Source organism: Bison bison, unplaced genomic scaffold (genome assembly GCF_000754665.1).
Source record: "Bison bison bison isolate TAMUID 2011002044 unplaced genomic scaffold, Bison_UMD1.0 scf7180017864299, whole genome shotgun sequence".
Lineage (NCBI taxonomy): Eukaryota > Metazoa > Chordata > Mammalia > Artiodactyla > Bovidae > Bison > Bison bison.
In genome coordinates, this window is record NW_011494871.1 from 2594665 (window position 1) to 2609025 (window position 14361).

A 14361-nucleotide genomic window follows, 5' to 3' on the forward strand; every position below is an offset into this window, starting at 1 on the left:
AAAAAAAAAAAAAAAAAGTCTCATTACAGTGCCAATGGACTCAACTGTGTATTTGTGCTATCTAACCTCAGGGCCCTTGCACAATCCTTTAATTCATATTTCAGTCCCCTCTTCTGGGTCCCCACTGGCTGTTTCAGACTGTAGGTCATCTGAAGTTCCTTCCACTCTCTGGTCCTGAGAGCAGAAGGCTTCCCTTTCCCTTTACTAAGGACATAGGAGCCCTCTTTGTGCTAAAGCGGGCTCACCCGTACTTCACACTGATCACCTGCCTCCTCGGCATCAGCCTCCTGCTCTTCCTACCCCTGAGGATTTGGTTTGACGTGGCTCTTGCAGTCTTTAGGGCTGGAACACAGGACCCAGAACTGACTCTTTTTCATGCTGAAACCCCTCAGCCACATGACTGGATCAGAGGCGGTCACATGTCCTGGGGGCTGGCCAATCAGAGCCATTCAAATCCCTAGGCACAGCGATGGGTTCAAGGATGAGCTCAAGATCTGAACTGGCCTAGTCCAGGCCAACACAGGACTGAGGCTGGACTTCCAGGAGGAAACCTCTCCTCTTGCTCTGTGCTTGATCCCAAGAGGAGGAACAAGGGACTGTCAACTGTACTGAGAATTGGAGCCAACATAAAGGAGGGAGGGAAAGAAGCCAGCTCTGATGGCCTTGTCTGAAGTCCTGATGCAGCCCTACCTGGGACTTGTTTTTTTTTTTTTTTTACTTTATATTGGAGTATAGTTGATTATCAAAGGTGTGTTAGTTTCAGGTGTCTAACAATGTGACTCAGTTTTACACATACACAAACTGACTAGCAGCTTTCCCTTCCACCTGAGCAGGGTTTCCTGTCCCTGTAGTTAGACAGGCCTGACTGGTCCAGCTGATCCAGGGCTCCCCCCACTCCCCAAGGCAGCCCCTGCCCTTCCTCTCCAGGCTCCGCACCCCCTCCTATTCACCCTCAGCAGGCACCTGCCTCCTCCTCCTCGGAGAAGAGAAAGCACCAGGCACAAAGAAGGAAGAAAATGAAGAATAAAGGAAGGGAGAGAGAGAAATGGAGAGAGACAGAGGGAGGGGGAGGGAGGGAGTAAGGGAGGGAGGATACAGAAAAGAAATGAAAATCACTCCCCTTCTTCCTGAAGATCAAGCTATCACCCCTTTCCTTCACTTCACTTCACATATTTGTTTCAAGAACATTCTGTACCCCCTCCCTTCTCATCCTCCATTCACTCCTCAGCCTGCTGCAATTAGGATTCTGCTCCTACTTTCCCGACATGGCCAAGTTCAGTGACCTAATTCCAACATCTCTCTACTCTGGAACAGTGATTCTGCTGATTTATCCTCCTCAGAATGGCCCCTCCAACAGCACCCTCCCCCCTACCCCAGAGATCTCACTGTTTCTCTCTAGGGCTCCCTCCTCCTCTCTCCACCCCTAAAGCCAACAGGGCAAAGGCTTTTAGGGATGACAAACCTGCTGAAAATTGGACAGAATCTATGGTTTTCTTTCCCTAGAAATGTGTGCTTCACACAGTATTGGTCAAGGTTGTTAGAAACAAACAAAGGGTCTTCTTGGGCTAGTTTAATCAGAAAGACTTTCCTAAGAGGTCAGAGTTCCCATAAGGGTTGGGAGGGATAAACTTCAGGAACCTGAAGCCACACCCCGAACCCCTTTGCCTTTGCCTGGGAAGAAGGAAGGCTTACAGACGGAAAGCCAACACCAAGTTGCTGGCACGAAATTGCCACCATCTCTGGCAGGGACTGTGCCAGCAAGGGGGCGTCTGCCCACCACTCTACGCTCATGTCACTCTGTCCCAGATCAATCACTTGTAAGGCTCACGGGGCCCCAAAGGTGACCCAGTTTCTCATCAAGTTTGTTACAGCTCCTCTCACTGGCAGCACCCGAATCTCAACCAGAATCCAGGCTTCAACTGGGAGCAGGAAACGTTTCCATCATCCCAGCTCTGCGCAGGAGGAGGGGCTGGTGGGGGAGTATTGGCTCACCAAGCGCCTGGAGCCCATGTGTGTGTACACGCAACACCCAAAGACCAGTTTGAGAACCACATTTTAACTGTTAATGCTTCCTAGTGCCTTAGTCAGGATCCTTTTTTTGGTTACAAGAGTCAGATCATTATTGAAATCAACTTGAGTAAGAGAGGGGATTTATTGGCTCAGTCACAGAGCGAGCTTGGTCACACTGTGTCTGTGAACTTGGGCACCAGAATTGCTCACTCACTCAGGTCTCTGTCACCTCTCCACCGTGCTTCCCCATGTATCTCTCCAGTAGGAACTCCCTGCCACAAATAGGAGATCTCTTCCCATGTCCCCAGCACCAGAGCAACCCTGGCAGACAAGGAGCCCCTTTCCCCAGTAGTTTTAGCAGAAGACTTAGGGTGATACCTCAAAGGACCAGGGAGCCAGGCACTCCTCCTGCACCCACCATGCAACCAGGGACTGCTGAGCTCCTGAGGAGCTTGTCTGGGCAGTGTGTCCAGCCCTGGTTCCAGAATGTGGGGCTGTCTCTATATGAACAAGTCAGACTGATGGGAGGGCATGGAAGTGCTCCCCCAGAAAACAGTACATTGTTACCAAAGTGGGGAGAGCAATGCTGGGAAGGTTAATTCAAGGGCTGTCCATCACACCAGAATTCCGTCTCCCGCCTCCTGGTCCACATTCCTTCTGGATAACCTCAACTACTTCTGTGATTTCGAGTGCTGCCTTGATGGAGGACCTGCTTCTCTGATCATTTTCATCCGAAATTCAAGTCACTGAAGGATACTGTCCAGTCCACAAGGGATTTTTGAGAAGGAGAAGGCACTGTGGTTTCCTTTTTGGTCTAAGACAACAATAAACAACACCCAGAAATGACTCCCACCACTTCTGATCCTCTGCTGGAAATGGGATTACATGTATTCACTAGTGGATAATCCAGTTCACCTTGTCAAAAGGGTGGACATGGGTGTTTTTGTCCATATTTTTAAAATATATTTATTACTGCTTCTCCAGGAACAGAACTCATTTTTTAAATTTATTTATTTATTTTTGGTTTCACTGGGTCTTCTCTGCTGTGCACGGGCTTTCTCTAATTGTGGTGAACAGGGGCTACTCTCCAGCTACAGTGTGCAGGCTTCTCATTGCAGTGGCTTCTCTTGTTGTAGTGCATGGGCTCCAGGCAGTCAGGCTTCAGTAGCTGTGGCCTGTGGGCTCAGTGGTTGTGGTTCCCGGGCTCTAGAGCACAGGCTCAGTAGTTGTGGTGCACAGGGTTAGTTGCTCCATGGTATGTGAGATTTTTCCCAGATCAGGGATTGGACCTGTGTCTCCTGTATTGGCAGGCCGGCTCTTTACCGCTGAGCCACCAGGGAAGCCCCAGGAACAGAACTCTTAATCCTTGAGATCTTCTATTGAAATATTTAGTCATTTCTCTCACTTAAAAACGTATTAAACTTGTGTGTTTATTTGTGTTCACTGTTACTCATCACACGAGAATCTGCTAAGATTTATGGTGTTGGGGATGTTACAATCTAACAGTTCATGGGGGAGGGAACAATATTAATGGATTTTTCTGATATGAAATAGAGTGGATAACTGAAATTATAGAGACTTTGAGTTTCCCTAAAATATGAGTTACTCTCACCTGAGTCTGGGCATCTCCTGACTGAGGATAGCTGGACCCCATGCTTTTCCCTTCGAAGCCCCTATAGAAAATGACAACCTGTCCATGCTACTGTCGGGGAGGAAGTAGGGAGAGCCTGCGGACAACCACAGGGGACTTGGTAAAAAAAAAAAAAATTACATTTTCATCATATTATACAGTTATGCCAAAAAAAATAAGATAGGAAGTATCAGGGAAAATATGTAACACTGATTTTCTATAAAACTTTTCTATAAAATTTCTTCAAGAACTTAGCTGAGAAAGTCCAGGTTGCTCTCCTGGATGTGGTTTGTGTCTTTCAGGGTTTCAGCCTTACTTGGCTCCACATTTCTTTTCAAACCCATGACAGTCACCATCAGGGAGAAAATGTGTTCATGCAGATGGGTGATAAAAAATTGAAAACCATTTTGCAAAGCTTTCAAACATTTATAACGGTTGAGATTAGATTTTAAAAGTCAAGAGCTCAGCCTTTTCTTTCATGATGGAAGTTCTCAGAAGAAGAGCAAGTGGATTTTGAACCCAATTGGACTTTTTGACACTAACAACTTTGAAATGTAGAAGCTCTCCTTTGTTTGTCTCGTGGGTGTGAAAGCATTCATGCTGGGGGCAGTCACTCTGCGGAAAGTGTCCTCAGTCAGAAACAGACAGAAGCACTCTAGGTGGGTGGACAGACAGCACTGGGCCCACCTGGTCTCCTCTACCCCAAATCTGACTGCACCCTGGGCTGTAGAGCCCAGCTCCCTGCCCTTTCCAGTCCAGAAATGCCACTGCATAGCTCTACCCTTTGTCCATCAAATGGGCAGCAGGTGACTGAACCTGGGTCACCTTGCCTGCTCTTTCTATCATGGCAGGGAGCCCAGGTTTTCTCATCCACCCTCAGACCTGCGGGTACCATATGATGATGTCATGACCCCCATCCTCTGCCCCAGCCACACTCTACAGACCTCCAAACCAGAGTCTGGTGAGTCACTCCAGACACTGCCAGGCTGCCCAAGGGCTGAGGGGATCTGGTCCTCCCAGTGGACCTCTGAGGACTATCCAGTTAAAGCCATAAGCAATAAATCTTTAAAGGCTCAGAGAAAGTCTCCTAAAATTAACTCAGCATCAAGCATAGCTGTTAGATCAACTAGGTATATAAGCTATAAGACCATAGTATCAATTTTTATTTCTTTTATTATAGATAACATAATAAAAATAACTTTTGATAAGGTTTTATTTGGGGCTGATAGAATCGAGGCTTTCTTTTAATTGTGTCCTTGCAATGCTGCAGTCCACTTCTGACAACTGAGCAATTTTGTGCTCTTTCTCTGCTCACCAACCAGGAGGCTATACCAAGAAGCCCCAGTGTCCAGGGATTTGACTGGGGCTCATTACACAGGTGATTCAGTCATTGGCCACATGGTTGAACTCAGTCTCTAGCCTCTTCCCCTCCATGGAAGTCAGGAGGGTAGCTCATATCATGGGGCTCAGAGCCCCAACCCCCCAATCACGTGGCCAGTCTTTCTGGGTGATCAGTCCCCATGCTGAGTCAGCTCATTACATAAACTCAGGTGCAGCTGGAAGACCCACCGTGAACAACAAAGACACTCTTATCACTCAGGAAATTCCAAGGATTTCAAGGCTATCTCCCATAAAGGAACAAAAACTAGGCATGTTCTTTATACAACAATCCCTGACTACACTAGTTTATCAGCACAACTCTCAGGACAAGCCTCCCAGATAAAGCAGACAGTACATTGATTTTTCCCTAAAGGAGAACAAATGAATTGTTGAGAAGGTGATTCTGGGTTAAAGATCAGTAGGCAAGAAGGTTATTAAGAGAACAAAAAGCAAAGAGGATAGTAAGAAAGAAGGAAAGATTTCAACCAAAAACAACCTGAAAAGAAGAGATCCATTAGAAGATACAAGTCCTTGGAATGGGGAAACTTACACCTTGGGGAAAGGTGGAGCCAAGTAGGGTTTCATCTGTTACTGCTGTTTAAAGACCTATAGGTGGAGGGGGATTACTGTTGGGAGGTCAGGACTCTCTGAAGCAAAATTCTCGGCTTGGACTCGCCAGTGGATGGGTCCCCCACTGAGAAGAAACTCTAGGACACACACCAACCAGACACATCCTGGTGAGTGTGGCATCAGGCCAAGAGTAAGACACTCTTGGTGAGTGTGGCATCAGGCCAAGAGTAAGACAATATGTGACAGGAGGCTTGTGAAATGCAGTCCCGTGGGCAGAAGAAAGATTTAGACACTTGTTAAGAAGCACCTTGCCATCTGGAAATAAGTACGTGACATAGATCGATGAGGAATTGGTGTCTTCCAGGAAACACTGAGGGGCTAGCTGCTAACAAAGAAAGATCTTTCTAGATTCTCACTCAGTTCTTGTGTGCCCAAGTGGAGGGCCTGGGAGATGAGCAAAGACAAGAAGCAAAGGTGTCAAATGTATAGGTTCTCATTTTCTTTCAAAGTGAGAAGCTTGAGAAATAACCTTCAGTTCAGTTCAGTCACTCAGTCGTGTCCGACTCTTTGCGACCCCATAAACTGCAGCACACCAGGCCCCCTGTCCATCACCAACTCCCGGAGTTTACCCAAACTCATGTCCATTGAGTCGGTGATACCATCCAACCATCTCATCTGTCATTCCCTTCTCCTCCTGCCCTCAATCTTTCCCAGCATCAGGTTCTGTTCAAATGAGTCAGCTCTTTGCATCAGGTGGCCAAAGTATTGGAGTTTCAGCTTCAATATCAGTCCTTCCAATGAACATCCAGGACTGATCTCCTTTAGGATGGACTGGTTAGACCTCCTTGCAGTCCAAGGGACTCTCAAGAGTCTTCTCCAACACCACAGTTCAAAAGCATCAATTCTTCGGTGCTCAGCTTTCTTTATAGTCGAACTCTCACATCCATACATGACTACTGGAAAAACCATAGTCTTGACTAGATGGACCTTTGTTGACAAAGTAATGTCTCTGCTTTTTAATATGCTGTCTAGGTTGTCATAACTTTCCTTCCGAGGAGTAAGTGTCTTTTAATTTCATGGCTGCAGTCACCATCTGCAGTGATTTTGGAGCCCCAAAAAATAAAGTCTGACACTGTTTCCAGTTACCCCATCTATTTGGCATGAAGTGATAGGACCAGATGCCATGACCTTAGTTTTCTGAATGTTGAGTTTTAAGCCAACTTTTTCACTCTCCTCTTTCACTTTCATCAAGAGGCTCTTTAGTCCTTGCTGCTACTGCTGCTAAGTCGCTTCAGTCGTGTCCGACTCTGTGCGGCCACAGAGACGGCAGTCCACTAGGCTCCCCCGTCCCTGGGATTCTCCAGGCAAGAACACTGGAGTGGGTTGCCATTTCCTCCTCCAATGCAGGAAAGTGAAAAGTGAAAGTGAAGTCACTCAGTCATGTCGGAGTCTTAGCGACCCCATGGACTGCAGCCTACCAGGCTCCTCCGTCCAAGGGATTTTCCAGGCAAGAGTACTGGAGTGGGGTGCCATTGCCTTCTCCATCTTTAGTCCTTACATTTGTGTAATTCTGTACAGACCATTTCCCTGAAGTTGGAGACCTTAGTTGTGTCTATTTGGCATAATCTTCACTAAGTAGTAATTGCTTCCCAATGTCTGGACATTTGGCAGCTGTGTTACCAAAACACCAAAGGGCTTCCCCAGTGGTTTAGTGGCAAAGAACCCACCTGCCAATGCAGAAGACATAAGAGATGCAGGTTCAACCCCTGGGTCAGGCAGATCCCCTGGAGGGGGCAAGGCAAGCCACTTCAGTACCCTTGCCTGGAGAACCCCGTGGATAGAGAAACCTGACTGGCTGCAGTCCATAGGGCTGCAAAGAATCAGACACAACTGAGTGACTAACATACACACAACCCTGTTTTACCCAAACGCCTGTCCATGTGCCCCATGCACAGTGAGGCCAAACCATTCCAAAACATGAGGAGTTGGGTGCCTGTGCCTGAAAAAGCCCAAACTCCCCAAAAGCTTTCACCAAAGCCCTTTTCTAGGAAAGGTGAGGGAGGGGCATGATTGTTATAAACCCCTTGCTATCCGATCCTTTATTCTTGAGGTCAGATCATGGTCAGGTAACCAAATGTTAGTCCCTGTTTGGACAAGAAAAAGCCAGGTCCCAAGCACAGCTGCTGCCCTCCCAGGTCCCAGTCCTGACTGAGAGGAGGAAGAGCTCAGCTGGCAGCTCCCTCAGGGCAAGGTCCCCAGTCCCTGCCAGCTGTCACCCCTGAGGGAGACAGGCTCCCAACCCAACAGGCCCTCGGACTCCTCAGGCAGCCATATAGTGGAGGCCAGGTCCAGAAGGATGCATGCTTATGTCTATGCTGTGAGGTGGCAGAGGCAGGGATGGGGAAAGAGTTAAGCACTTCAGGGTCTGGGCCCCGGTCAGAGGGCGGCCCTGGTGAGGGCTCTGGAGCCCCGCAGAACACAGCCCCCAACCTGTTTCCTGGGCTGCCCCAGCTCACCTGCTGGCCCTAGGCCAGGTGAACCAGAAGGACCCCAGGAAGAACGCTGGGGTCCGCCTCTTACCTCACTCTCCTCTTGAGGACCACTGTTCCACTGACGGTTGACAGAATGGGCTGCTAACAGTCGCTCCTAGACAGGTGGTTGCCCGTGGGAGGGGCTACTGCAGCTGCAACCAATGGCTGAGCAGGACCACTACCGGTTGCTTCTTGACAGTTGGTTGCCCGTGGGAGGGGCCCTGAAGCTCCAACCAATGGTTGAGCAGGACCACTAAGAGTCCTTAGGTAACCATTGTCTGGTAATGGGGAGGGGGTTTGTAAAGTCAAGCACCAAAATCCACAGTGCTAAGTAAGGTCTGGGCACCACCACCCTCTATGCCGGCTGGAGACTCAACATTTGTGTATGGGTACTCAGTCAGTCAGTCAGTCATGTCCGACTGTTTGTGACCCAACATTTAGATAACTGTCTTGACCACCATGGGTCTGGTCACGGCTCTTGAGGCTGCCAACTCAGCAACCATCCTTGATGTCCTCCACAAAGACAAGGTGTCGTCCCTGAATCTCTCCTAAACACACGTAGGCTTTTCATTTCAGAGCGATGTGTCTCAGAATAACACACTCAGACCTCTCTCCTTCTCGGCAGGCTTCACTCTCTTCATCAATTAAAGCAAGTTCTCTGTTCAAGAAAAGTTCAACTCCAACCCATCAAGTTTTAATTTTTATAAATGTCCCTTTTAGAAAAACAGAACGAGCTAAATTAACATATACAAAAATATGTATTATGTCTTTGACACGTGCCTTTCTGAAAGTTAATCATGGTGTAGATTAAATCTCATTACCCTCCTTTTATAGAGCAGGAAACTGTGGCTCAGAGAAGTTCAGCAAACTGCCTGAATTCACACAGCTGCTAACTGTCCAAAGTGAAAGTGAAAGTTTCTCAGTCATGTCCGACTCTTTCCACCCCATGGAGGTAGCCCACCGGGCTCCTCTGTCCATGGGGACTCTCCACACCAGAATACTGGAGCGGGTAGCTGGTCCCTCCTCCAGGGGATCTTCCCAACCCAAGGATCAAACCCAGGTTTCCAGCATTGCAGGCGGATTCTTTACTGTCTGAGTCACCAGGGAAGCCTGGAATTCAAATTGGATTCTGTTTGATTCCCAAACTCTGTCTCTTTTTACCAACCTCACCACCTCAGAGACTTTAGGAAAGGCACAGCATCCCTGGGCTTTAGTTTACTTATTTCCTCACGAAAGAGGAATTTGGTTTGTTCTTGCGAGGTGCCTTCTGTTTGAATTCTGGGAAAAGCAGAAAGAGGAGGGTCGAGGACAGCTGGGAGAAAGGGGAGCAGACAGGGCGGTGAGATTTAGTGAGTCTCAGGTCTCACTGTTTATGGCTTTGTGTCCACTTACTGTGACTCTTCTTTGTGACGAATCATAGCTCCCTTTGGAAGTGTATGCTCATTGTGTTCTATAGATAAATTTGAGTTTTTCTTCTTATTTAAGAGAAATGTAAGCAACTGCAGTATGGACAAGCCCATTCTAAGAGAAGTAGACTTTCAGACAATCTAGGCAGACTTGAATTCTTATTTTTCAAACAAAGTGGTGCAACCTCATTATTCATCACATTAAGTTTCAGAAGTCCTTGGATTTGAATTACTAGTCAGATTCTGTGAAAACATACCCCTCAAACAAAACTGAAAACAGCTCTTCAGAAAGATTCTAATTCGCTATTGCCTACAGTCACACGCAGCAGGTGAGTCCAGCTCACAGGGGATTATAAGGAACAGAGATTTTCCTAGTAAAGGCTCAGAAATCAGATCACAGTTAGAATAACAAACAAGCTTTCCAAAGGCATTTGCTCAAGCCAAACAGCAACTTTTCACCTGTTCACAAAGTGTAGAAAGAAATACGGGCCTCCTGTTGGTCAAACGTACACACTACACTTAGCACACATGCACCACACACCCCACACATATACACCACACACACAAACTGCACCCACACCACACACACATCACACACCACACACACACCACACACATTCACTACATACACACACCATACACACCTCACACACTTCACTCATATCACACACACCACACACACTACACACACACCTCACATACACCTCACACATATACACTACATACACACACCTCACACATACTATACACACCACACACACACTTCACACACTGCACACACAACACACACACACTACACACACTACATACACACCCATCGTACACATACCACACATACCATACACACTTCACACACACCACACACACACCACCACACATACTCCCATCACATGGTCATTATTGTCATCACTAGTATAAACTCTAAAAATTAAAAGAGAGTGGAAATAAAATTTATCCCAGAAAAATAACCACCAAAGAATTCATGTTTAATGTAAAGAAGCAACAAAATTTATTGACTGAATTAAACACATTTAAAATGGCAGTGCTGTACTTTCATTTTAAGATGTTTGAATGAAGAAAAGTGCTATTAGTCCAAGCTTCCTACGTTCATTAAGAGTGACTATCAAAACCAGCAACATGCACAGTGGTACATTTGCACGAAATGGAATTATATCAACAAATATACAAAATACCCAAAATAAAATATTTACAGGTTTAAAAATATAAACATTGGTTCATCTATCCCATTAAACCATTGGAGAGGAGAAAAAGAAAAGACCCTATTGTTATTTAGAATCCTTTTTAAAAACAAGTCTTAAAAACATAGAGTAATTTTAGGAGACAATTTCTGATGTTGGGGGAGTTTAACATTCTATTATAAAAATAATATCTATAAACCTACTAACAACTTTCCTCCTGTGCACAAAAATAATACAGCCAAAAGCTTGTCCTCAGAGATATGTTTGACTTTCAGGAAAACTAATTTTAGAAATATGGAGTTTCTTATTTGGATTTTCTTTGTCTTTATTTTCAACAACCTGCAATTCCCTATATTACACCGAGATATTTTCTATAAATAACTTGGGCAAAACTGAAGTTAGCAATGAGCATGGTATGTAGCTGGAGTCCATTAAAAGATGACAGGAATTTATTTTGTCTATAACATCTAAACCATTTCCCCTGATATTCTTGGAAAAAAATACCACCATCTGATCCTTCATGTTCATCTAAATGTATACAATGTTAGACATTATTTTGTTAGAGTTTTTCCTCTTCTATTTAGAAATAACTCTATAGTGGGGCATATTTGAGAAGGTTTACTAATTCCTCCAGGCATCCTGGGTCCATTTCATTTTATGACATGATAACGAGTCTTTCCTGTGTGTCAATTTAATGCCCCTGTGTCATTTGATCAGTTATTTTTAGTATTTTCTTTTTTAGTGTATTAGGTAGGGATCTGAGAAAATTTATTATGCCTCTAACAACCAGTGACCTAGGTTATGTTTTATTAAAAATGATCTCACATAGAGCAGAAAGTTACTCTACCTAATTATTGAATAACTTCCAAAAATTACCCCAGTTTACTATTCAACACAATGATCACCTGTGATTAAATTCTTTCACTGCTTCTCATTAAAAAAGCATTTCATCAAGCGTGGGCAGCCCATATATGAATAAAATAATCTCTTTAATTGTGACAGTGATGCATTTCAAAATGATTTTCCCTAAACACTGACACTTGCAACTTCACAGGATCAGAGTGAAAGAAAACAGGTTGTAACCTGCCAAATTCACTATTGAAATTGCTTTTCTTGGTTTTCATTATCGACAAAGCAGTCATCAGATTAATGCAGACCTGCTAGCATGCAGTAATTGGTGGATATGGCCTAAATTTTTGACTGGCCAAGTGAGGAAAAAAAAAAAACAACCCTGCTAGCTCCAAGATCTTCCTTTCAGACATGTGTGTACAAAGGCCATCAAATAATTAAAAAAAAAAAAAATCAAGTCCACTTTTAACTGAAACAGTCATCCTTTTAATGATATCCACCATCATAAAAATCTGGTTTGACTCTTGCAGTTCAGAATTTTGATCAATTTCTTAACTAAATCATACATAAATTTAATCAGATGTCTAAAAGAGACTTATAATTAAAGCACAAGCAATAGAGTTAGATTTCTGGTCCAGAGTCTGTCAGGGGCTCGCTAAATTGCTGCCATTTTCCAAAAGGAAAAGGTATTTTACCTTTTCCTCCTCCATAGAACAGAACCAAGCCCCACCTTGCCTGATTCTTGTGGACAGAATGTCAATGAAAACAGAGCACCATCTCAGCTCACAATAAATGCACAGCATAGGTTTAGACTTAGAGGTGTGCATGAAATATTAGTTGAATGAAAGAACAAATTAGAAAATCCAGGCCAGCGTTCAATGACCAGAGACAGAACGTGGGATGTACTACTTTCGAAAGAGCCAGGAGTTTGTCTCTGCAATTCAGAATCATGTTGAGGTGGGCGTCACTCCACCAGCTACTAGTTCAACAAACAACACAGGATACCCAGAACCAGCCTAGACTGGGCTTAAGGTAGAAAAACAAGTGAGACGTGCTCAGCATGACTGAAATCCTATCAGAGCAGAAGCATCACCATGACAACAGAAGAGAGGTCTGTCTACACTTTTGAAGTTAATCCCAAGAAGGTGCGGATCCCTCCCAAGCAAGGAGGATTGTCTGACTCTAAATGGTACCCAGCAGCAGCCTTCCCCCAGAATGATGCTGAATACCACCATTTCGGACACAAAACCCATTCTCAACTGCATGACATGCATGAGCTCTTTCTCTATTGAAAGTGAGCTGTTGATGAGATTTAGCAGTTCTTAGCGCTTGTATTACTGTAAACCATTAAAGAGTGTCTATCCTTGTCCTGGGTGAAGAGAGAAAAAGAGAGGTGTGGATGGAATGAATGGGATAGAAGTAAACCAAAAGGATGAATTAGATATGCTCTGTGAGGGAGGTAATATCTCTTAACCCACATGGCTGTGAGAGGACTGAGTAAATATTTATAAAGCTCCTGGAAGGAGTTGGCATGAAGTAAGTACTTGACAAATGTTAATTGTTTGTATAATTACTATTTTTATTTTTAGAGAAATACGTGTGTCGTGCTAAGTTGCTTCATTCGTGTCTGACTCTTTAAGACCCTCTGGACTGTAGCCCGCCAGGCTCCTCTGTCCATGGGATTCTCCAGGCAATAACACCAGAGTGGGTTGCCAGGCCCTCTTCCAGGAAATCTTCCCAACCCAGGGATTAAACCTGCGTCTCTTATGTCTCCTGCACTGGCAGGTGGGTTCTTTACCACTAGCGCCACCTGGAAAGCCCTTTTAGAAGAATATGTTTGACTTAATCCATACTGCCCTTGTTCAGTCTCACTGCATTCTGCTCCAACCCACAGACTATCAGCAAAATAAATAAATAAAAGTATAAATGAAATAAAGGTGTTTCTAATGAATATTAAGGATGTCTGATTCCAGTACAGCTATGTGTGAACTCTGAACTGAATGGGTTTTTATTAAGCACGAGATCCAGTATAAGCCCCTTGAATATGTGTTGCATTGAGTTAAAGTAAATATAAAAATCAGATGTGCCCACTTTGAATTCTGGAGGCTTATTGGCTATTTTAACCTTTTGTTTTTCAGTTTGAGAAAGAATTGCTTTCCATAATCATGAAATGATCATTCTGAATCAGTCCTTAGAAACATTGTCTGGGGAGATAACTTTCCTCAGAAGTGGCTAGTGTTGCAACAAATTGCCTCCTCTCCATGGTCCTCACAGTGAAAAGGCTGTGAGAGGCAATGCACGGAGGCCTTCAGACAACCTTCAGAGCAGGACAGGGTCTGCCTTGAGGAGGGACCACATGCCCAAATCACCTTCAACAAGTATTAATAAATGCTGGCCTCTGGTTTTCCCACCTGAGAAACCAGGCTGCCCTGTTAGTCTCTGGCTCCTAAACTCCTTTTAAATATTTGTGCATACAAAATTGAAGACTCCTAAATAAGAACTGTGCTGTTCATCCCTCAGTCTGCCTGGCTAGTGGAAGGGAAGCAAGAATTGGGCAGGGGTATTTCAGTTTCTCCTCTTATTTCACCCAGGTACTTCTAATGGGCCATCCTCAATCACATATGAATGTGAGAGCTGAACCATAAAGAAGGCTGAGCACCAAAGAATTGATGCTTTCCAACTGTGGTGATGGAGAAGACTCTTGAGAGTCCCTTGGGCAGCAAGGAGATCAAACCAGTCAATTCTAAAGGAAATCAACCTTGAATATTCATTGGAAGGACTGATGC